Source organism: Psammomys obesus, unplaced genomic scaffold, assembly GCF_907164565.1.
Source record: "Psammomys obesus unplaced genomic scaffold, mPsaObe1.curated_primary_1811, whole genome shotgun sequence".
NCBI lineage: Eukaryota > Metazoa > Chordata > Mammalia > Rodentia > Muridae > Psammomys > Psammomys obesus.
Genome location: NW_026587216.1, coordinates 7783920 through 7808274, shown reverse-complemented (window position 1 = coordinate 7808274; position 24355 = coordinate 7783920).

The window sequence follows — 24355 nt, the reverse complement described above, 5'->3', positions numbered from 1 at the left end:
GAGGTCAGAGGACAGTTTGCAGGAGTCAGTTCTCTCCGCCTTATGGGTTCTGTGGATTAAATTCAGGTCATCATAACTGAGTCATATACTAGCCCTCTATTTTTTTTTTAAGGAATAAATTAACAATGGCCACAGCAGGGTCATACCAATAGGTAGGTTATAAGCACATCTTTCTACCACTAGGAAGAGTTCCATTATCTCACTAGACACAATTCTGAATAGCAAAAGTAGTAGCTGAAGGCAAGTGGCCATTCACACCATCCAGCAAGCAAGCAAGAAAGACTGACATTTGTGCTCTTCTGTTGTCTTGCATACATTTATAGAATACAATATTCCCCCGTCCTCTCTTTTTGTCCATATGTTTTATATGGGGCACAACAGGAATGGTTAAATAAATTTTACAGAATGTATGCTAGAATATCAAGGTAGCATAGTGATAAACTTTGAGAAATTAACAACCTCTAGAAGTTTAGTTGTTTGGTTTGGTTTTTCGAGTCAGGGTCTCATGTAGCTCAGATAGCCTCAGATTTCCCCTGCAGTTGAGGATGACTTAGGATTCCTGATTCTCCAGCTCCCACCTCTCAGCTGCCAGGATTCCTGGCATGTGCTGACAAAGTTTGCCAAGTCACTCAGAGTTCTTGAATTTGGAGATGATGCTCAGTTACTAGGGGAAAAAAAAAAGATTCATTCTGTTAGGAAAAAGAAGTTTGGGGTTTTTGTGTTTAATTTTAAAAGGAAAGGTCTGTACCACTATCAAGCAAGCCAAAGCAAGAATATCTGTTTTCATTTGAGGCTTTTTCTCTTTTTGAGGAATTCCCCAGTGCACTAGTTTAGAAAGCACCGCCTGCTTTAGAAGCTAAAATGCCAAATGCTTGCTTCCCCGGCCTCCTTTGCAGCTAGGGTACAAACATATGATTTCATTTTTGTCAATCTGTTTGCCAGTGCTGAATTTTGACTTGGGAACTAATAAAAAAGGAACAGATTCAGTTATGCTTTCTCTGTTTCTCGTGCAGGGAGTGTAACAGCTGCTAAAGTATCTGTTGTCTCAAGCACAAGTGGGAGTGGTAAGGGTGGTTTAGCAGTTGGCTTGGGATTGAGCAAGCACCACAGTTGCTGCTCTGCAGGCTGCTTACTTCTCACTCGCAGTGGAGTGGTTTCCTCACTAGGTTCGGGGTACATTTCCTGGCAGCTTAGTTTTGAGTCTAGCTTCTTAGCCATTTCAATAGTTCCCCGAATTACGAAATGTTTTTGTGGTAAGTGTATTTACTGTGAAAGCCAGACATGTTAGGCTTCTGTGCATTCAACATTTAAAAATTCAAGATCGGGTGAGCAAAATGGCTCTGTGGGTAAAGGCGCTTGCAGCCAAGCCTGATGACCTGAGTTTGATCTCTGGAACTCATATGGTTAAAGGAGAGGAATGACTCCTGAGAGCAGGCCTGTGACCCCTACACATACATCATCTCTCTCTCTCTCTCTCTCACACACACACACACACACTCACTCACACATACACACACACAAATAAAAGTAACAAACAACCCAAGATAATGCAAAAGATACTCAGCACACCTTTGTCTCCATGTGTGTGCGTGCATGCCAGTGCTCATGTGTGTGCGCACAGTGGACAGCCAAAGATTGAGTTCACGCATGTTCCTCAGTTTCTCTCCACCTTATCTTGTTTTTTGAGACAAGGCTCTTGACTGGATGTGGGTTCACCATTTCTGCTAGACTGGCTGGCCAGTGGCTTCCCAGGTCTACTTGTCTCTACACAGCGGTTCTGGGGTTGCAGGTACATGTACCAATGCTTGGCTCTCATGTGGGCACTGGGGACAGAACTCAAGTCCTCATGCCTATGCAGCAAACATTTCATCCAGTGAGCCACCCCCCCATCTCCAAAGACTTGTCTAAGTTAAGACGTAATGTGTGTCAGGCCAGGTGGGATAGACAAGTTCAGAGGGTAATTGAGCTAAAGATCACACACGCACTTAAAAAATTTAAGTGTAAAATCTTGATTAGTTGCAGCCATATGTTTCTCCCCTGCATCGACTGTCAGGACTGAATCCTGGACAGACAGATCTTCCCATTCAAATATGGGTGTGAACAATTAGGGTTGTTGAGGAATATGTGAACGGGAAACACTCAGGCTTTGGGGGCCAGCACAATGCCTACTGTGTGTACTTCTATTTCAGTCACCCACAGTGAGATCAGAGGAGCAGAGCCCAGAGTCCCAGTGTCTGTTCACCTGAAAAAAAAAATGTCCTTTCTTCAACTGAATAGTTCTAAACCTCACATATGTATAGATGCACAAGTCCAAGCTTATTATAATTATTTTAGATTCATATAGTTAGGATATTCTATGTGTATCCATACATCTGTATATTATACATAGGACATATGCCATGCATAAATATTTAACATACATCCAACATTCACCTCTATCTGTAGCTGAGCTATCTTCACATGAATCCATTTTCCCCAAGGACAGAAGAGAAAAAAAAATGTCTGAAAAAAAGTATTTATAATTTTAGTGTTTGTATCATTTTATATTACCAATTTATTTACATTTCTATACTTTTCAAAACATGGAGATGGTTTTTATTAAGCAAATTCGGGGGTGGGACATGAGAATGCATGGATATGAGTCTGGTAGTTGAGAGGTAGAGGCAGTAGGATTGCTGCAAGGCCAGTCTAATCATCATAGCAGGAGCCTGCCTCGAAAGAAAACAAAACAACAAAAAACAAAACAAAAAACAAATAACCCCTAACCAACAAACACAAACCAACAACAAACAAAGATTTACTAAAACCTAAACCTGGCTTTCATCCAAAAGGTATTAAAAGTAGATTCTGAATGTACGATGCTTCATGAGGCCCCACCTCTGCAATTCCAAATGCCCCTGCTCTGGGATCGAACTCATGCACCATAGGTCTGCAATTGCCAAGTCTAACACAGACCTAGGGACATTGCAGAGGGCTGGCAGTGCCTGGGTTTGCATTAGCTTCTACAGGGTTTTGCACCTTCTTCTGTCTGACACGTCTCCTGTTACTGTCTTTAAGTGTTCCCTTGGCTGTTGAGCCAATGTGCTTATGTCTCCAATGGGTCTCGAGTGAACCTGTAAATGATTAAAGATGCATTTAACTCTCAGGAGGGTTGCTGTGATTCCCTGTAGAAGAGGTCGTGCCTGGAGACCTAGTCGTACAGTTTTCCTGAGCCTTGGCCTAGCTTTGAGGAGGAAGTCACATTACTCAGCAGTGAACATTGTAATTACTCACAGCAGTTTGCCTGGTGCTATATGACATCCAATTTACAGAATTAAAGGTAATGTAATTCAAATAAAAAATAGCTGGCCTTAAAGAATGAATGGCCAACTCAACTATTGGAAATGTCTGGGTTAGCGTCTCTATGTTGGGACTTTATAATGTTTTCACTTTTGATTAAAATCTTATTCAACTTGCTGCCAAGACTGCTGATCTCAGTTTGATCCCCAGGATCTATAAAGCAGCAGGAAGTGGCAACCAACTCTAGCAAGTTGTTCCTGACCTCTACAAGCACATCTGGGCACACATATCCCCTCATACCCACATACACACAAAATACATCCATAAATTTAATTATTAAAAAAAAAAAAGACCTGACTCGGGCCTGTGAAATGACTCATTGGCTGAAGGTACTTGACACCACGGCTGAAGACCTGGATTTGATCACTGTGATGAGTCAAGTTCTAAAGTTGTGCACTGATCTTCACATATACCATGGCACTCCAGTGTCTGTGTCCATGTATATATCTCCCCCATACATGCAAATGTACACACACTCACACACTAAAGAAAATTAATTAAATAAAAAACATTTAATGGAAACTTTTCACAATAGCCTCTCATAATCTAAAATATATTGGGAGTAACTCTAACCAAGCATGTAAAATATTTGTATAATAAAAACTTTAAGACACTGGAGAAAGAAATTGAAGAAGACATCAGAAGATGGAAAGATCTCCTATATTCAGGGATCAGTGAAATTAATAAGAGTAAAAATGGCCATCTTGCCAAGAGCAATGTACAGATTCAATGCAATCCCCATCAAAATTCCAATATAATTCTTCATAGATCTCGAAAGGACAATTTTTAGCTTCATATGAAATCATACAAGTATATGTGTGTACATGCACACACATACACACATATCCCCACCCCCAAACAACACAGGATAGCTAAAACAATACTGAATAATAAAATAATTTCTGGAGGTATCATCATCTATGATTTCAAGTTGTACTACAGAGTTGTAGAAATAAAAAGAGCATGGTATTGTCACAAAAACAGATAATTGAAGACCAAACGTAAGTCCTGGATACCTGATTTTTCTTTATAAAAAAAAAAAAAAAAACAAAACCAAAAACCAAAACAAAAACAAAAAACCAGAAATATACACTGGGAAAAAGATACTTCCTTGACAAACAGTGCTGGTCAAACTGGATGTCTGTATGTAGAATAATCCAAATAGATCTGTACTTATCCTCCTGCACAAAAGTCAACTCCAAATGAATCAAAAACTTCAACACAAAACCAGATATATTGAACCTGATAGAAGAGAAAGTGGGAAATAGCTTGAACTTATTGGCATAGGAAAAGACTTTCTGAGCAGAACACTGTTAGCACAGGCAGTAAGATCTACAATTGATAAATGAGACCTCATAAAATTGAAGAACTTCTGTAAAGCAAAGGACATCATCATTTAGCCTAACCAACAGTGTATAGAATGGGAAAGGATTTTTACCAAATGTATATTTAGTAGAGGGCTAATATCTAAAATATATAAAGAACCAAAAAAAAAAACCCCTAGATATCAAGAAAACAAATAACCAGTTAAAAATGGGGTACAGATCTAAAGAGAGAATTCTCAAATGAGGAAACTCAAAATGGCCAAGAAACACTTAAGGAAATGTTCTACATCTTTAGCCATCAGGTAAATATGAAGCAAAACTTATTTGAGATTTCATTTTACACCTGTCAGAATCACTGAAGTAAAAAACAAAACAAACAAACAAAAAACTCCAGCTCGTGCTGGCTAGGATGCAGAATTAGGAGGAGCACTCATCCATTGCTGGGGGAGTGCAAACGATGGAAACCAGTATGGTGATTCCTCAAGAAGATAGAAACTGTTCTAACTCAAGATCTAGCATTACCACTCTTGAGAATATACCTGAAGGATGCTTCACCCTATCAAAGAGCCACTTGCTCAACCTTGTTCATTACTGCTGTCTGTATCCATGAAAGTGAGAAACTGGAAACAACCTAGGTGTTCCTCCACAAAGAAATGGATAAAGAAAATGTGGTACATTTATACAGTGGTGTATTATTCAGCTGTTATTTAAAAAAAAACATGAAAGCATGAAACTTGCAGGTAAATGGATGGAAATTTAAAAAAAAAATCATGACTGAGGTAACCCAGACTCAGAAAGACAAAAATGGCATGTATTGCTTATATGTGGATATTCACTGTTAAATCAATGAAAACCAAAATACAATCCCTATAACCAGAGGTTAGATATAGAGTAAGTGGCTAGGAGGGGACAGAGAAAGGGAAGTAGAATGTATGGATAGGGATGGGCTGAAATGGGAGCATCAAAGTTGATGTTGAAGGAAGGGGAGGACAAAGGAGGAACTATGGGGAAAGACAACTAAAAGTGAAGGCCATTGGAGGAGTACTGACACCTAATAAAGTGGAAACTTCCTAAAATACATACATTTATTATCTAAATGAAATAATAGAGGAGACAGAGCTCCAACCTACCACCTCTTGTCACCAAGTGAAACATCCAGTACCAGGATTGGGTGATGTATAATTGGGTTTGTTGGCTAAAACAGTCCCATAGGAACACCAAACAACCTAGGCTGTTGCCAAGGCTATACATTGCTCTCCATAAACTGTGCCAGCAAGGCTCCATTGCTGAAGACAACACCTTAACAGCTCACTGAACATGAAGAAATCAAGCTGGTGATAACATAGAGCCTTCACCCCTATATTCTCGGGTCTTTGGTATTGGAAGGTGCTCTGAGTGCTCCCAAAGAAGAAATATAAACAGCAAATACTACTGTTCTAAAACAAAAAATCCCAATCCCCGCCCCCCCAAAAAAACCCAAATCCCAACAAACACAGTGATAACGTGATTTCTAATGCCATTCTCTTATACTCATAGATCAAAACCTTGCATCCATCGGCAAAGCTTCCTCATGCAGCAGAGGAGCGGGGAAACAGGGAAGGAATGGTGGGGATGAAAGAGACCTCAGGCAGAGGTGAGCATGGGGAGAAGAGACTCCCGTGACAAGCTTCAGTGAGGCAGCTCATTTAATGGGGGAGGGTGGGTAGGAGTGTTTGGAGTGAGTGTACATCATTGGATGAGGCCAGGGTGTGCATGAATAGGAGGAATTCCAGAAACTGCGGGACATGACCTTATAGTAGGAGAGGACTTTAACCTGGCTACCAGGCTATGTGACCTCCTGGGAGGTGGGAGGGGGGCAAAGGTGAGGGTGCAAGGTTATCCTGGGGACAAGATTCATAGAGTTTGGATACATCTAGATCCTACTCTTGCTCTGGTCTGCCCACCTGCCCTTCTGCCTCCCTTTTCCACAGCTCCCAGGCCCCACAGGACACCAAATATACAAGTCCTTCTAAACACAGCATGATCAGTGTACATACAAATCACAGAGACTGATAGCATTCACATGGCCTGCCTGGTCTGCATGAGACGGGGTCCTAAAGCTGAAAAGAGAGGCGAACACATGCCACCATCCCTAAACCAGAAGAAACCTCCAGTTCATAATCATTTGCAAATGCAAATTTACTCTCCTCCAACGTAGTCTTACTGGGGAAGCAGCTACTCTTAAGGGTAGACTGTGTGCCCAGCAGTAGAATTAAGGGTAGACTGTGTGCCAAGAGAAAACCAGTTTTACAGCATCTTTGGAGGTTTCTTGTCTCATGATGTTGTCTCAGAGCTTTTTCTTTTATTCTTTTTTTTCTAGTCATCATATATATAATATATGATCATATATACATGTAATATAATAGATAGTCTCTCTCTTTGTCCTAAAGATCCTTTTCATATATATTAGTTTAGTGTTTTTACACAATTCTTGAGTGGCTCTCTGTTTCTTGTACCTTCTTTGGGTGCTTTTCTCCTTCTTTTGGTTTGTTTTGTCCAATTCTGATGTGTTAGTTTTGCTTTACCTTTATTTCATTTTATTGTTATCAATAGAAACTGGATATTTGGATTGTTTTCTAGTGAGAGACAGAAAGGAAATAAGACTCAGATGGGAGGGGAGGAGAGGAGAAACTGAGAGGGGTAGAGGGAGGGGAATTATAATCAGGATATATTATGTGAGGAAAAAAATCTGTTTTCAATTAAAGGAAAAATATAAAAAAGAATTTTAGCTGATCTTCTAATCTGTTACTGATAAGTTCAATCATTTTTCTGTTTCATTTCTTGAAAATAATTGTAACATTCCTTGATATCTAGATTTTAATGTTTTGTACAATGCATTTTATTATTTTATTTTATGTGCATTATGTTTATCTGAGTGTGTATGTGAACCATGTGCATGCAAGAGCATCAGGTCCCTGGAACTGAAGTAACAGGTGGTTGTGAGTTGCCTGGTTATGAGCCACGTGGGTGCTGTGAACCGAACTTTGGTTTTCTGCAAGAACAAATGTTCCTGACCACTGAACCATTTCTCCAGATCCAATTCTAGATTTTAAAAAAATGTTTTATGGCCCAGCACATGGGAGGTGAAGGCTTGAGGATTGTGAGTTTGCAAACAGCCTGGCCCCCACAGCAAGACTCAAAAACAAAACAAAACAAGAAAGCAAGTGTCCTAAAAAATATTTAAATTCTTTGTCATTAAATATCTAAGTGTGAGAATTTGCAGATTTTCCTGAGAAAGGCCTTCCAGAGGATTTTCTCTCTTTTTTTCCTTTTTTTTAAAAAAATTTAATTTTATTTTTATTAATTGCAGTTTATTCACTTTGTATCCCAGCTGTAGACCCTCCCCTCTCAACCCTGCCCTCCCTCTCTCCCTCTTTTTCTCCCATGCCCCTCCCCCAGTCCAATAATAGGAGAGGTCCTCCTCTCCTTCCATCTGACCCTAGTCTATCAGGTCTCATAAGGACTGGCTGCACTGTCTTCCTCTGTGGCCTGGTAAGGCTGTTCTCCCCTCAGGAGGAGGTGATCAAAGAACCAGCCACTGAGTTCATGTCAGAGACAGTCCTTGTTCCCATTATTAGCGAACCTTCTTGGACACTGAGCTGCCATTTGCTACCTCTGTGTGGGGATTCTAGGTTATCTCCATGCATGGTCCTTGTTTGGAGTATCAGTCTCAGAAAAGACCCCTATAGACAGATTTTTTTGGTTCTGTTGCTCTCCTTGTAGAGCTCCTGTTCCCTCCAGGTCTCTCTATCTTCCCCTTCTTTCCTAAGATTCTCTGCACTCTGCCCAAAGTTTGGCTATGAGTCTCAGCATATGTTTTGATACCCTGCTGGGTAGAGAAAAATTGGGAAGAGTCTTGAACTCATTGACACAGGAGACAACTTCCTGAATAGAACACCAACAGCACAGGCTCTAAGAGCAACAATCAATAAATGGGACCTCATGAAAATGAAAAGCATTTATAAGCAGAGGACATTGTCATCAGAACAAAATGAGAGCCTACAGACTGGAAAAGAATCTTCACCAACTCTATATCTGACAGAGGGCTAATATTCAGAGTATATAAAGAACTCAAGAAGTTAAACAGCAACAAATCAAGTAATCCAATTAAAAAAAATGGAGTACAGAGCTAAACAGAGAATTCTCTGTAGAGGAATATAGAATGGCAGAGAAACACTTAAAGAAGTGTTCAACCTCCTTAGTCATCAGGGCCTTTCTCTTTTTAAAATTTGACTGCGGAGCAAATCCTCACACTGGAAATGCCTCAGGCCGGGCAGGTAAATGACACCTGGCTTCTGTCCCTAAGCGTTTATTCTCAGGCTCCAGATCCCTCATTTGCATTTTACTTTAGGACAACTACTGTATCCTGGGAGATAGGGGACAAAGATAAGGGTGCAGGGCTTTCCTGGGGACAAGATTTACAGGGTTTGAATATACCTGTACCCCACTCTTGCTTTGGCCTGTCCACTAGTCCCCTGGACCACACCACTCACATTTCGTGCATAGTAAACACCAGTTACAAATCAGCCTGGTGTGCTGTTGTGTTCCTATGATCACTATACTTGCAAGGCTGAGGCAGACAGCAGGACCAAAAGTTCAAAGCCAGCTCAGGTAAATAAGAATCCATCTCAGAAACACAAAAAGGAAACAGTATAAAACTCCCACCGTTCCTCAGTGATGCAGAGAACCCTCTCCCCCTGCTGAGGCTTGTCTCTCTGGAGTCTAGCCCCCTGGTGTTGTGTTGCACCGTAGGAAAACTTAATCCTAGCACTAGAAAGAGTTTTCCCTGTCTTTACACACAATCTCTAATCATTTGCAATGAAGAAGTCTAACCAATGGCTGCAGAGTCGGCTTCACAGTGGGCTGAACTTGCTGATCTTCCAGGGGACCTGAGTTCTGTTCGTACAGTCCATGGTGGATGGCTCACAACTGTGTATATGACTCACGCTCCAGGGTATTGAAGACCTCTGGTTTTTGAGGCCACCCAGACTCATGCCTACACATCTACAGGCTGGTTCACTCACACACATATGATTAAAGATTAAAAAAAAATACATTTAATTAAAGAGAAAAGTGGTTTGGCTAAATCTTCTGCTCAGATATGCTCTTGCGTGGCCATCTTGAAATTCCATAAAGGGACTGTGTCGCCCAAGCAGGCCTGATTTGGCCCTACTTTGTAGTATCCCAGGCATTTAAGACATGACTTTCACAAAACAGATTATTTAGAAGTGGCCAAACCTTCATTTTGCTTGGCCACCATAGGCTTAGATTTTTCACCAAACCTACTTTATGTAGGGTTGTTAAACAACGTTACCTCTCTTCCAACATTCCCCACCCCTCACCCCAACCTTAGACCTTAGATAAGGGGTTAGTAGGAAAAAGGGCTTTATCTCCTTCCTGCTGAATAGGCTCATGGGTCCTTAGGGGATTACCAAACTCAGTCTTCAGGATAGCAGCAGTCCAGTCCAAAGGCCAACACCAAGGAGCAACAGGAATCAGCACGACAAGTCAGCAAAAGCTACAAGACTCAGTAGGATTGCCCCCAAGAAGTTCTCTGGAAAGTTTCTCTCTGCGAAGATCTGCACAGCAGTGTCGATCCAAAAAGCAAAGCCTCATTGTGGTTGGGCCTGCTATATATTTTCTCTCCAAGTCTACCCACGGTTGTTCTCAGCCAGCCAGAGTCGCTCCCTTAGCACGAGAGAGCTCACAGCAAAATCTCATGTGCCCTCTCACAAGCCAGCCTCTAGCAAAACATCACATGCCCAGCTTGCTGCAAACAATCACATGACAAAACTGAGTCTTCAAAGAAACCAGAAATTTCCACTTCATGCCGCCTCCTAAATAAGGGTGATTTCAGGTCCAAATCCACCTCCTCAAAGCTAGAATTTTGGAACTAGAGAGACAGCTCATTGGTTAAGAGTATTTGCTGCTCTATACGAAAGATCTGAATTCAGTTCAGGACCATTTCAGGGAGCTCACAACTATCTTAACTCCAGCCCCGGTGGATCTGGATCTGCATGTGCATGACGTACATTCACACAAATATGTGCACACAGGTAAAAATAAATATTTAATTCCCCCCCCCTCCCAAGGTTTGGAGTATTTATGGCCCAAAGAAATGACAAAGGAAGGATAATTGGAGATGTGGAAAGGTGGATAAACTGGCGGATTGCGTGGGCGTAATCAAACCTCCTTGCTTTCCACCGATCCGTGTTCAGAAAATGGTGCTGCCACAGTGAACTTCCGGTACGGTTTGTAACCCTCTGATAGCTGAAGGTCACCCACCTGAGAGTTGTGTAAGTTGGTCCTAGTGAGAGGGGCAGTGACGTCAACTAGTTGGAGTCACCTCTGAAGAAGCAACTTAAAACGGTCATTACCAAAGTAAGTGCCATTGTTAGAGCAAATCTGCAGGGAGCAGTCACGAAGGAGGTTGACCAAAAGCACTTGAAACTGGGGGGTGGAGGGTGGGGCTACCAGGTTTTCTCCGAGATTCAGAAGAAACAATGTGCTCTTTGGATCTTAAATCAGCATGTGGTCAGCCAACAGGGAGGAAACCCCCCAGTCAGTTTCAGACTGATGTCTCAGCCAAAGGGTCTGGTGGTCTCAGGAGGAGGTCTTAGTGTGTAGTTATGGTGGGTAACCAAGGGAAATGGCAGCAGCCTAGGTTGTTTTGGAGACCTCTGGGATCTCCCTGATCAATAGCAAATAGGATCTTGCACTGCGATTTTCATTTAATAACTCATACACGTAATTCTGCTCAACCTTTTTTTGGTTGTTGTTAAAGTTGTATTTTGAAATTATCTTACAAATGACTGCATTTCCATAAGTTTTTTTTTTTTATTTTTTTAGTTTTTGCTGGTTTTTAGTTTTGCTCAACTCACCCACTATCTCCTCCTCTTCATCCCCTGTACTCTACCATCTCACTCTACCCCATCCTCTGCTTAATTCTTTAAATCTCATTATACCCTCTTTCTTTCATTGAACATGTTCTCCAGCAATGGTTTTCAACTTGTGGGTTGCAATCCTTTTTGGAAGTTGCCTATCAGGTACCCTGCGTATTAGATATTCACATTATGACTTATAATATAAATTGCAGTTCTGAAGTACCCACAGAAATAATTTTATGGTTGGGGGTCACCACAACATGAGGAACCGTATTGAAGGGTCATCACCAGACACGGTTCCTGCCTTCTCATTCTAAACCAAAACACACACACACAATGAAGAACAAATCTAAAATTTTTTTTAAGATTAGAGAGCAAAAGAAGAATGTGGGTGGGGGGGTGGATTATAAAAACAGAGAGTTAAATCTACAAAGACAAAACCATTCCTAGAGCCACCGGCTCGTGGTTGCACTTGTCTACACTTTCTGACATCTGGAGACTGGTGAGATGCTGGAGACTCTGGGCCAGGTGGGACCCTGGAGCCCCACCCCCACCATGAGAAAGAATGGAAGTTTGTTTAGCTCACGTCTCTTTAGGGATAAGTCATGCTGAAGGAAAGGCTTGCATCGGGAAGCAGCACCCAGGGCTTTAGAAAGCCTGGTGCCAGAGCTTACTGTCTTCCTGTGCACTGCAGAGTTTGTTGCCCAGCTGCTCCTTGGGGTGAACTTCCCCTCCAAGCCTCGGGCAGTTCACGCCCTAGTAGGAGGCTGCAGTGTGTCTGTGGCTGCCAGTAGCGAGTGATTTCCCTAAAATGCCACTGAGTACATGAGTTTGAAAGTAGTTCATACAGACGAGCTTTCTGTTGTTGATCCATGCTCCCTTCTGTAGCTAATTCTGGTGCCTTACCAAGCCTTACACAAGTATGTTACTGACAGCAGCCAAACCTTCCTGGAGAATCAGGAACTGGCAGGTTCTTCTTCTTCTGAGCTGGAGAAAAATACAGGAAATATGAAATAAATACTGAAGTTAGTGAAGTGCAACAATGTTAATTTTTCCTTTTTTTTGTTGTGTTCTAAAATCCTCATCAGGAGTAAGGAGTAATCATTTAGAAGATTATCTATTCTTTGGAATTGGGCGGTTAGTTTCGTTTAAACTAAATTAAAATGTTTTAAAATTCTGCTAGCTGGGATTGGGGTTATAGCTCAGTGGCACAGCATTTGCCTAGTGTACAGGAGGTTCAGTCCTCAAGCCTTTCGGAAGAAGAAAAAAGAGCTAGTCAATAAAACATGATGTAAGTAACATTTTAAGAAATATGCCGCTTTTAATCCCAGCCCTGGGGGTGGGGGGCAGAGGCATGTGGACCTCTGTGAGTTCAAGGCTAGCTTGGTCTACGGAGCGAGTTCCAGGGCAGCCACAGCTAGTCATGGTAACCCTGACTCAACAAACAAATAAACAGCCAATAATCTATGTCATGACTGGAATATTAGAAAAGAAAGGATGAAATACAAGCACCCAGAGTATCCGCACCCAGAGGTTACAGCTCTCAGTGTTTTGCTTCGAGCTCCACGCCGTGACATACAACTATTCAGATTTCAATACTTTGACTTTCTAAAGATTTGATTTCTTATTCTCCCTTCAGCTGACAAACATAAACTGAGCATGTCAAATGGGCGCCAACATGAAGGTGTGGAGGCATTGTTGCGGTGAGTACTGTGTGGGGTTCCCTCTCAAGAAACCATGTTTTCTGCTTTGTACTAGCAGTGGTCTTGTAGACGTTCTGCAGCATTGGATTGATTTCTTTTGTCTTTCCTGTTTGTGTCAGTAGCAACTGCCACAGTAATTCTGAGTAACAAGGCCCTTCCACACTGAGCAGCTTCACATGGTTCTCTTTCAAGTTTCAGCACCTGATCTGAGAGGGGCAGGGCTGGCCTTGGTTCCAATTGTAACCAATGTGATCCAATTTGCCCTCAGACATCGCTCTCTTTCTTCTGGGATCTGGCAGAGTGTTTAAGTCACGCTTTTTCTCCTCAGATTGGCAGAAGTACGAGACACCAAGTCAGGCCAAAAATGCACACTTCAAGCTTCTACCTCTTACGTACCTTCATAAAACCTATTGTTTGGCATACATCATGAGGTATACCCAAAGTCAGGGGCCATTAATGCCTACGCCATTGGGCACAAGACTAAAGGGAATCCCACATGCGGCAAAAAATGAACATCATATTCTGCTCATGCAGCCTGATGGCAAGGAAGAATTTTGAAGAGTAGTTCAATCTACTCAATTCAATTGTTTTCTTATAATTGAGCATAGTTTGTTTTATAAAATTTTGAAGTAATTATGGTCCTTTGATGGAATATAATTATATTTTCATTCACGGATATTTCCCTTATGACTTTTTTCATGAATGATTTGCTTTCATAAGCTGAGAAAGAAAAAATAAAAGAAAGAAAAGAATAGGCGTGATGGCTCATGACCAAGGAGGCTAAGGCCTGTAGGTTGCCAACACTAGCATATTTTTCTTTATCATCTTGGCCATTTAGGTGTGGGCCTGCCTAATAGCAGAAGAATAAACCAAACAAGATTTTATATCACCTCCTAATCTCTCTCACACACATTCTCTTCCTCTCTTGATCTTGTAATTGCTCTTTCTCTCTTCTTCTGTCTCTCATAAAGTTTATTGATGAAAGAAAGAAAGAAAGAAAGAAAGAAAGAAAGAAAGAAAGAAAGAAAAAAAAGAAAGGCAGTAGAGGGGACAGAGTAAAATGGCTGTTAGGTATCTGAAACCATGGAAAGATGAAGCAGGCACTTGGGCTGCTCTGATGCCAAACAGCATTACAGGAGCCTGTCCCCAGAGGCACTTACTCTTTCATAAATATGAAACACTCATAGCAAAGTTACTTCCTCAGTTTATCCACAGAATCTGTGCCACCACCATTGCAATTCTATAGTTTCCACTTGAGCAACCTGGAAAGAAAAGGCTTACTTTTCAGAGTGGATATGCCTCCAATTTATACCTTCTTACATGCCCACTTCTCTATCGATACCAGGTGTATGTGTCTGTATCTGTGCGTGTGTGTCCTTGAGAGGGAAGGGACTCATCTCAGGTGTGCATAACTCAAGAGTTAAGAGATGGCACAGTCAAGGTCACACAGTACCTCAACTGAGCCTGTGCCTCATCTCTGGTCCTTGTCCTGAGAAGCCGAAGGCTGAAAGTCAGGGGCAGTGGAAGGATGAGTTTAAAAGGGAGTTTTTATTTTAGAGAGAAAGCATAAAAGAAAAAGCCTATCAGGGACAAGGCAAGGCTGCCCACTCTCTCTGTATCTCTTTAACATACTTCTTGAAGTCCTAGCTACAGCAATAACACAACTAAAGGAGATCAAGGGGATACAAATTGGAAAGGAAGAAGTCAAAGTATCACTATTCGCAGATTACATGATAGTATACATGAGTGACCTCAAAAATTCAACCAGAGAACTCCTTCAGCTGATAAACACCTTCATCAAAGTGGCTGGATACAAAATTAACTCAAAAAAAAAAAATCAGAAGCCCTTCTTTATACCAAAGACAAAAGGGCTGAGAAAGAAATTAGTGAAACAACACCCTTCACAATAGCCACTAATAACATAAAGTACCTTGGGGTGACACTAACCAAGCAAGTGAAAGACCTGTTTGAGAAAAACTTCAAGTCTCCAAAGAAAGAAATTGAAGAAGCTTTTAGAAGATGGGAAGATCTCACATGCTCATGAATAAGTAGGATCAACATAGTGAAAATGCCAAACTGCCAAAAGCAATCTACAGATTCAATACAATTCCCATCAAAATACCAACACAATTCTTTACAGACCTTGAAAGAAAAATTCTCAACTTCATATGGAAAAACAAAAAACTCAGAATTGCCAAAAGAATCCTGTACAGCAACAGATCATCTGGAGGTATCTCCATCCCTAATCTCAAACTGTACTACAGAGCAATAGTAATAAAAACTGCATGGTATTGGCATAGAAACGTTCTATGGATGTTGGATCAATGGAACTGAATAGAAGACCCAGAAATAAATCCACACACATATAGATACTTGATTTTTTACAAAGAAGCCAAAACCATACAATGGAAAAAAACCCAGCATCTTCAACAAATGGTGCTGGTCTAACTGTATGTCTACATGCAGAAAAATGCAAATAGATGAATAGATCCATATTTAGCACTCTGAACAAAACTAAAGTCCAAGTGGATCAAAGACCTCAACATAAAACCAGACACACTAAACCTGTTAGAAGAAAAACTGGGGAAGAAGCTTGAACTCATTGGCACAGGAGACAACTTCCTGAACAGAAAACCAACTGCACAGGCTCTAAGAGCAACAATCAATAAATGAGACCTCAAGAAAATGAAAAGCTTCTGTAAAGCAAAGGACACTGTCATCAGAACAAAATGACAACCTACAGACTGGGAAAGGATCTTCACCAACCCTATATCTGACAGAGGGCTAATATTCAGAATATATAAAGAACTCAAGAAGTTAAAAAGCAACAAGTCAAGTAATCCAATTAAAAAATGGGATACAGAGCTAAACAGAGAATTCTCAACAGAGGAATATAGAATTGTAGAGAAACACTTCAAGAAAAGCTCAAGGTCCTTAGTCATCAGGGAGATCAAAACAACCCTGAGATTTCACCTTACACCCATCAGAATGGCTAAGTTCAAAAACTCAAGTGACAACACATGCTGGAGAGGAGGTGGAGAAAGGGGAACCCTCCTCCATTGTTGGTGGGAATGTAAACTTGTACAACCACTTTGGAAATCAGTCTGGCGCTTTCTCAGACAATTAGGAATAACGCTTCCTAAAGATCCAGCTATACCACTCCTAGGCATATATCCAAAAGATGCTCAAGTGTACAACAAGGACATTTGCTCAGCCATGTTCATAGCAGCTTTATTTGTAATAGCCAGAACCTGGAAACAACCCAGATGTCCCTTAATGGAGGAATGGATACAGAAATTGTGGTACACTTACACAATGGAACACAACTCAGCAATTGGAAACAAGGAAATCATGAAATTTGCAGCCAAATGGTGGGATCTAGAAAAGATCATCCTGAGTGAGGAATCCTAGAAGAAGCAGAAAGACACACACAGTATATACTCACTTATAAGTGGATACTAGACATATGATATAGGATAAACATACTAAAATCTGTACACCTAAAGAAGCTAAGCAAGAAGGAGGACCCTGGGTAAGAGTATTAATCCTCACTCAGAAAGACAAACAGGATGGATATTGTAAGAAGGAGAAAACAGAAAACAGGACAGGAACCTACCACAGAGGGCCTCTGAAAGACTCTACCCAGCAGTGTATCAAAGCAGATGCTGAGAATCATAACCGTGAAAGGCCTATGTGCTCTATACATGTCTCTCATTCCAGCCACAGAGAAGATCAGGTACTTGTCAAGTTCAATTAGTGGAGTGGTGGTCATTCCTTGATGACCCTTCGTCTCCACCTGCAACTTGTCTTTACTGCCTGTTGATCCTGACTGTCTGCTGGCCACTAATCAAGTCCTCTTTAGCTGATCTCTCCTCTCTGACTCCTCCCATTCCTTTCTTTCTCCTCCCCACTCCCCACCAGGATGTCTCACCCAGTTCTCTCCATTGCTCAGCATTGGCTGGATGTTTTATTGACAACACAGAGAACAAATGGTGGCATGTTTACACAAACTTAAAATAGGTGATACTTAGAATAAACATCACAATGCAATATTCAGATTGAAACAATGTTCAGATAGTCAGGTAGAGAAATCAACATCTAAATGAACAAGGGTAAATTGTATACATCCCACAAGAACTTTATACCAACACTGGGGTCTGCCAATTGTTAATTACTCTATGTTCTTCTGTTTACATGGTCTGCATGACACCAAGATATAGCTACTGTTGTTATTAGTTATCTCACATTTTACTTCTCATCTATGGCATGATCTGAAGAACTCTCTTTCCTGAGATAGGCAGATGCTTTTCAAAGTTGTGAGCTTTAGCTGGTTACAGTTGGCTTTATTAGAAACACGTTTGTAGGAAGGGCGTTGGTGCCCTGTGTGAGTTCTTCAAGAAGAGAACCAGTCAGCCTGCCAACAGTGGCTCCTAACCTTGCCATTTCTGTTATCTGGTCAGCTTGTTTATCTCATACCCAGTGTTACCAATTTCACCACTTCAACCCTGCCATTTTATTTTTTGTTTTATTTTGTTTTTCTTGTATTGTTTTTTGGTTTTTGGAGACAGGGTTTCTCTGTGTAATCTTGGCTGTCCTGGATTCAATTTGTAAACCAGGCTGGCCTCGAACTCAGAGAGATCTACCTGCCTCTGCCTCGAGTGCTGGGATTACAGGTGTGCACCACTGAGCCCATCTTCCATTCTTCTTTTTTTTTTTTTTTAAACACCAACCTTTGTTTTTAACCTTTTCACGACCATGAAGCAATACACCCAGTTCCTCCCTCTTTCCCTCTCTCCTCTCCTTGAATTTTTTGAGACAGGGTTCCATGTACCTCAGGCTAACCTCAAACTTGTTTGTAGCTGAGGATACCCTTGAAATTCATAGCGATGTGTTTTTTTTATCCCACATGCTGGGACTGCAACATAGGTCAGTGTCGACCAATTGATGCATGTCATCTGTTCTCCTTCCTTCTTTCCTACCTTCCTCCCTTTCTTCTGTTCCTTTCTTTGTTCTTCTTTGTGTGGTGTGTATGTGTTGGAATGCATATGGAGGTCAGAAGGCAACTTTCGGGAATCAGTTCTCTCTGTCAGCCAGAGAACCTGTCTCTCTGTCAGAGAACCTGTCTCTCTGTCAGGTTCTGAGGCTCAAATTCAGGTCATCATGCCTGGCACAGGGACCTTTATCTACTGAGCCATCTCACTCTGGCCTCTCTCCTTTCTTTCATCAATAAACTTTATGAGAGAGAGAGACAGAGAGACAGAGACAGAGAGAGAAAGAGAGAATGAGCAATTGCAAGATCAAGAGAGGAAGAGAATGTGTGTGAGAGATTGGGAGATGATATAAAATCCCATTTAGTTTATACTTCTGCTATTAGGCAGGCCCACACCTAAAACAGCCTAGACAGTAAAGAAAAATATGCTAGGGTTGACAACCTTTTTGTTGGAAGTTTGCAAATGTCAACATTTCAGGAGGTTGGTGTGCCAAGTGGCATGAGGAGGTAGATTTGTACCATGTGGGATGTATGAGCTACTGGCTCAGATTTAAAGTAGTGCAGCAACCATGGCCACACCCGGTCCTGTTGGAACGCAGCTGAGACTGGGCCTGCAGTAGTGCCAGCCTATGATGTAGGTTAAGACTGATATGCTTAGTCAGACTATAACTTGCTTAAAATCTCAAGCCTCTAACAGAGGACAACTGCTTATGCTATATGCTGCCAGTTTTGCCATGCAAAACTCTTCTGAAGATGAAAACCTATAAAGATTGAGCAAGTTTTGTTATGAATTTTCTCTTTCACAATTTTTCGATGGCAGAGAAATAGGTGAATACAGTCCTGCTTGTAGTTTTGGCTGGCCTGGCACTCTCTATGTAGACTAGATTGGCCTTGAACTTGCAGTCAGTCCTTCTACCTCTGCCTCCTGAATGCTGAGGTGACAGGCAGGCGGGGCTATGTTCATCTGTGTCTAACTATTCAATCCTTTATTACTGGGGTTGTAAGTTTAGTGCCTCCATTTTAGTTGTATCCCGTTCTTTTCATGTTTGCATGAAGTTGCATATAAAATGATTAATATTCAACTTTCTGGTGAAAAGGAAAAAGATCCTCTAAGTGGTGATTCCAACTTCTGTGGTGTAATGCTCTGACCATAGCTAGTTTCAAGATACCAATATGGAATCACTAAATGTGGAGCTGGGAATAGAAGTGCGCAGGTGGATTTGAAAGTTTACAGGTGCCAAATGTAGCACCCTACTGTGTCCAAACCTCTCCACTTTTTACAACACCATTCTGTGCTATTTTTTAACTCCTAATTTTCTTTTCACACTCATTCTCTCCAGATCCCCATCCTCTGTCTTCAGCCCTGGGAACTCTATGTTCTTCTTTGCATTTCGATTTTGCTTCATGGAAGGCTTCTGTCTTTTAGCAAGTATTTGTTGCGTGTGGACTGTGTTTCACACATCAGCTGAAATAGAAAAGAAAGGCTATTGAACAGAGCAAATTACTCAGACTCAGAGCTTCTTAAAATAGGAAGAAAAATAGTAAGTGTAATAGGCGCTGTTAATGGGGCAAGCCCAAAGGACATGCACCTGTCAGAGGACAGCCTGTCCCTACATGTGTCACATTGTGATCAAACCAGGCAGACTGAAGACATTATCTCTTTGATATGAATCACTTCCTGTAGAAGATAAGTATCACCCTAGGTGGATTCTCGAGAAATGGAGCTCATTGGCTTACAGAATACATTTAATTTTGTCTTTGTGTGTGTGTGTGTTTGTTGTTATTTGTTTGTGTTGAATCAGGTTCTCACTCTCTTGTGCAGGCCTGCCTGGAATGCACTATGTAGACTAGTCTGGCCTCAAACTTTTATGTCTTCTGCCTCAACCTCCCATGTGCTATGAATACAAACAAGCAACACTACACTTGACTGAAATGATTTTTTTTTCCAGGCTAGCAAAATGCCAGTGAGTGTTATTATCTTCTCCCCACATGCACATGGTCCCTCAACAAAGGAGTTGGTTCTAGACTCTCGACTGAGCATAAATTATCATAGCCCTTTATATGCTAGCCAACATTGGCTGCTCAGGAAATCGGCCCTTGATCTGAAGTGATCAGATCAACCCTTCCCTACTGTGTTCAAAATATAACACGTGTGAAATTAGCAGAGGAAAAATTCCCCATTAATTGAAAGAATATTGATGTGGAGCAACAGAAATAGGAAAAAAGTGTGTTCTGATACAACTGAACTTCTAGGTCAGTTCCTGAAGGGCCTGGTTTTTTTTGTTCATTTGTAATCTGGTAAGCCACCCATGAATGCTTCCCAACTCCTTGAGCAGACAAACCCAAAGTAGTGTTTCCTAGTTTCAGCTAGAGCTTTTCCATGCAACCAAATGGCTCCTGACAAAAATAGTGACTCAGAAGGAGACTTCAAGAAGGCAAGGCTAGATTGTGACTACCAGGAAGAGAACAATGCACCTAGAGAGAGGTACTTGCTTCTCAGTTCTCTTAGTTTACCCTCAGCATTTCCAGACAGTGCTGGAAAGATAGGCTTTATTGCTATGAACTGTAGGACATCTCTATTTCGGTAATTACAATTTACCTGTTGTAACAATATGGCAGAAAAATCACTGCATGCAGTGGTGGAACAGTGTAGAATTAATTGTTCAATTGTATATGGGAGTTTTATTTCTTTATGTATATGTTTATCTCAATTCTCTCCTCTAACTGTTAAAAGACAGGAAACTTTTTTCTTCCAGTAAGAATACTGAGATTTTATATAATTAAAAAAAAATGGAGTCATAATTAAGTGGTAGAGTGCTTGTTTAGTAAATGCAAAGTCAAGTGCCGCAAAACAAGCAGCAACAAGAACAATGAAAGGCTGTTGCCTGTAATCCTAGTACTTGGAAGGCTGAGGCAGGGGCATTGCTGAGGAGTTTCAATCCACCTTGGATTATAACCTAGGAGTAGACCTATCCAAGGAGGAAAAAGGACTTACAAGGAAGAGTAAGCACACTGAAAAGGAGCTAAGAGAGATGGCTTATGGGTTAAGAGAATGGCTTACGCTCATTCAGAGGACCAGAATTCAATTCCCAGCACCTACACCAGGCAGCTTAGAGCAGCCTGGAGCTCCAGTTCCAAGGAGTGCAATGCCATCTTCTGGCCTCCAAGCAGGTGCAGATCCACACAAATAAAAATTAAGAAGAAGACTGAGAAAGGGCTCAAGGTAAAGAGGAGACTGTGGCTGGCTGTAGGCAAGAGTTTGAATTATTTTATATAAGTCTAGCCCACAATACTGTTCTTTTGATACAGCTTTTATGAAGAAAATTACATGAAGAGATGCACCATGAGGAGTGCTGATTTTAATTGCCTTTGTCTTGCTCCAGATTCAAAGATATTTAAACACATCCTACCGAAGGAGCACGGCCAAAGCGAGTTTAACCTTAAAACAAAACACAAAACAAACAAAAGCAAAAAAAAAAAAAAAAGAACGAAAGAAAGAAAGAAAGAAAGAAAGAAAGAAAGAAAGAAAAAAGAAAGAAGATACAGGAGTTGGGCATGGTGGCTCAGTCTTGTTTACTCAGAACTTGAACTTAGGTCCTAATCAGGGCTCATCCAGAAGAAGGGAAGTTTCTTCTGTGGCTATGGTTACAAGGGATCTAGGGAATGAGGATGTGCCGTCTTCTTCGCCTTCTTCATTTTTTAAACATTTCAGTGGTTATGGCTGTACACCACGCGATGTTTCTTGTCTGCCAGGTGGAGGACTTGGGACAAAATTTCTTTCTTTTGATGTGGTAGAATTGCATCTGTCAGGGACGACCATCAGACCGTCTTACTCCCTTAGACATCACGTCACCACTGTCAGGACCAGAACTGAACAGAAGAAAGACCTGCGTCATTTCAATTACTGTTGAGAACTTGGGCTGATAAAGCAGCTGACTGAAATTGGTGTGCCTTAGAAAGACTACAAGACACAACTTTTCATGTGTTCAGCCAGCGCTGAGTTCTTGAAGACCGCTCAGAGGAACTTACCTCTCTAACAGGCATTGCTAGAGGAGTTAAGCCTTGTTAGAGCACTGTTAAAGATTGTTAAATAAAATGTTATTGGCGATGGAGCTTTGTTAAAAGCATTCCTTTTAATGATATGGTGGGGACTGGGGCAGGTTGATGCCTTCACATTGGAAGCTTGCAATACCTGGCCTTGGTGTCCTGGCTTCCTTAAGCACGGGATTATCAGCCAAGTAGCGAGCCCAAAGACTCTCAGCCTAGCCGCTGCCATTGCAGACACTCCTCTGGAGCCTTGGGGAAGCTATACTGCAATCACACCTTTCCCCGCTCTGGGATTGAAGAAGCAATCCAGCTACGGAAGCACAGCTCCAGCTCCTAGTGTCACTGTCTCAGACATGCGTGTTTCAAATAGCTAGCACTGGAGCTCTTGCCAGCACATGCCTTGGTAAACTCTAGGGAAACTTGAAGCCTTCTCCTGCCCTACCAGATAGAAAGTCATTTCCCTAGTGATCCATCGGAAGGCCGATGGTTGGTGCCCACATGGTCCTGTATGAGGAACTGTCAGGATTGGTTCATACACTATCACCACACCCCCTGTTCTGGCTATGCAGTCAAATTGTTTGGCTCACTTTACCGGGAAGAGATGCCCTCCCCTCCCCCTTTTACTGCCCCTCTCACCCCCCTTCACTGCCCTCCTCATCCCATATTCTAACACTGACCTTTAGTGAAGTCTTCTCAAGCAAGGCAGCGAAGGGGAAGGGAAACTGAAGGCCTTGGGTGGTCTGTGGAACAGGTCCTGAGTACTGTTGAGCCTCAAGGGATAAGGAGCTGAACAAACACAAGCCAGGCTGTTCAGTTGTCATTGTGGGACTAAGGAATCCTGTATCTAAGGCCTGTAAGAGAGCTTTAACGCCGGAAAGCTCCACTAATTGTTGTAAGATGCTGTCTTCTGCTGTCACCAAAGGCTGTCAGAAACTGAGGATTACGAAAGAAGGCAAATAAGGGAGAAGAGACGTTAAAAGGCTTCAGTTAGTTAAGCCTCCAGTGTGAGCATTTGGATTCTGAAGGGTTTGTAAGTATACTACTCTTGTGGATCTGTCTGCTAAGCCCCTGGGCCCTGGTGGTCACTCAAGGCTTGCCAGCACAGGAAGATCAAAAGGTTCGGGAGCAGCTGATTGATAACACTTCCTATACTTCAGACACCGCTCAGTCTTGGAAGGTGCAACAAATAAGCATGGTCTGCCAGGGGAACCTCCTCAGTAACGGTGCTGCAGAAAAGTGCTCCTTGGAGCTCCACACTAGTTTCTCAGGGCAGCAAAGGTGGGCCAACCGCTGTAATGAGTGGGAGGCGGGGCAGAAGCAAGGAGCTCAGCAGTAAGGCCTTCCTGCTTCTGAGGAGACCCAAGCCGGGTAGCCCTCCCCTAGGGAACCCTGGCACATTCCAGCTGCGCCTGCCAGTTTCCTATGTACAGGGCTGGGAGGGAAGAAGTGGTCTTTAAGAGTCTCTCAGAAAGGGCTTCACGTTCTAAAGGGCTACTCAAAGGGGCTGAACTTCAACCTGGGAGAGACACAACAAAACACGAAACAAAACAAACAAACAAACAAAAAAATCAAAACACCCTCCCCCTCCACACACCGCCACCAAAAATTAAGGCACTAAGGAAACGGGAGAGTCTGCTGGAGTGATCTCCAGGCTTTCCCCCTTCTTGCACGTAGTGATTACAAGGAAAGATTTGTTCACTTTATTTATTTGTAATTCACGACGGTTTTTCTTTTTTCCCCTTTCTCCCTCCCAGCCACTCCGGCTCGGGTTTCCATCTGACTCATAATTCCTTCTGAAAGTGGAGTCGAATTCATAAAAGTGGTGGAAGGCGGCGGCGGCGGCGGTGGTGCTGGAGAGGCTGGGAGCCCCAGGGAATCTTCACTACCCTCCACTGTCACTCAGCTCCCGGCGCAAGTGGCGGCCGTGGGGGGGTGGGGTGGGGTGGGGGTGGAGTGGGGAGGGCCCAGCCTGCGCGGACGGCGGCTACTCTTAAAGCCCCAGCGGCGCGCGGCCGGGCCCGGTGACCC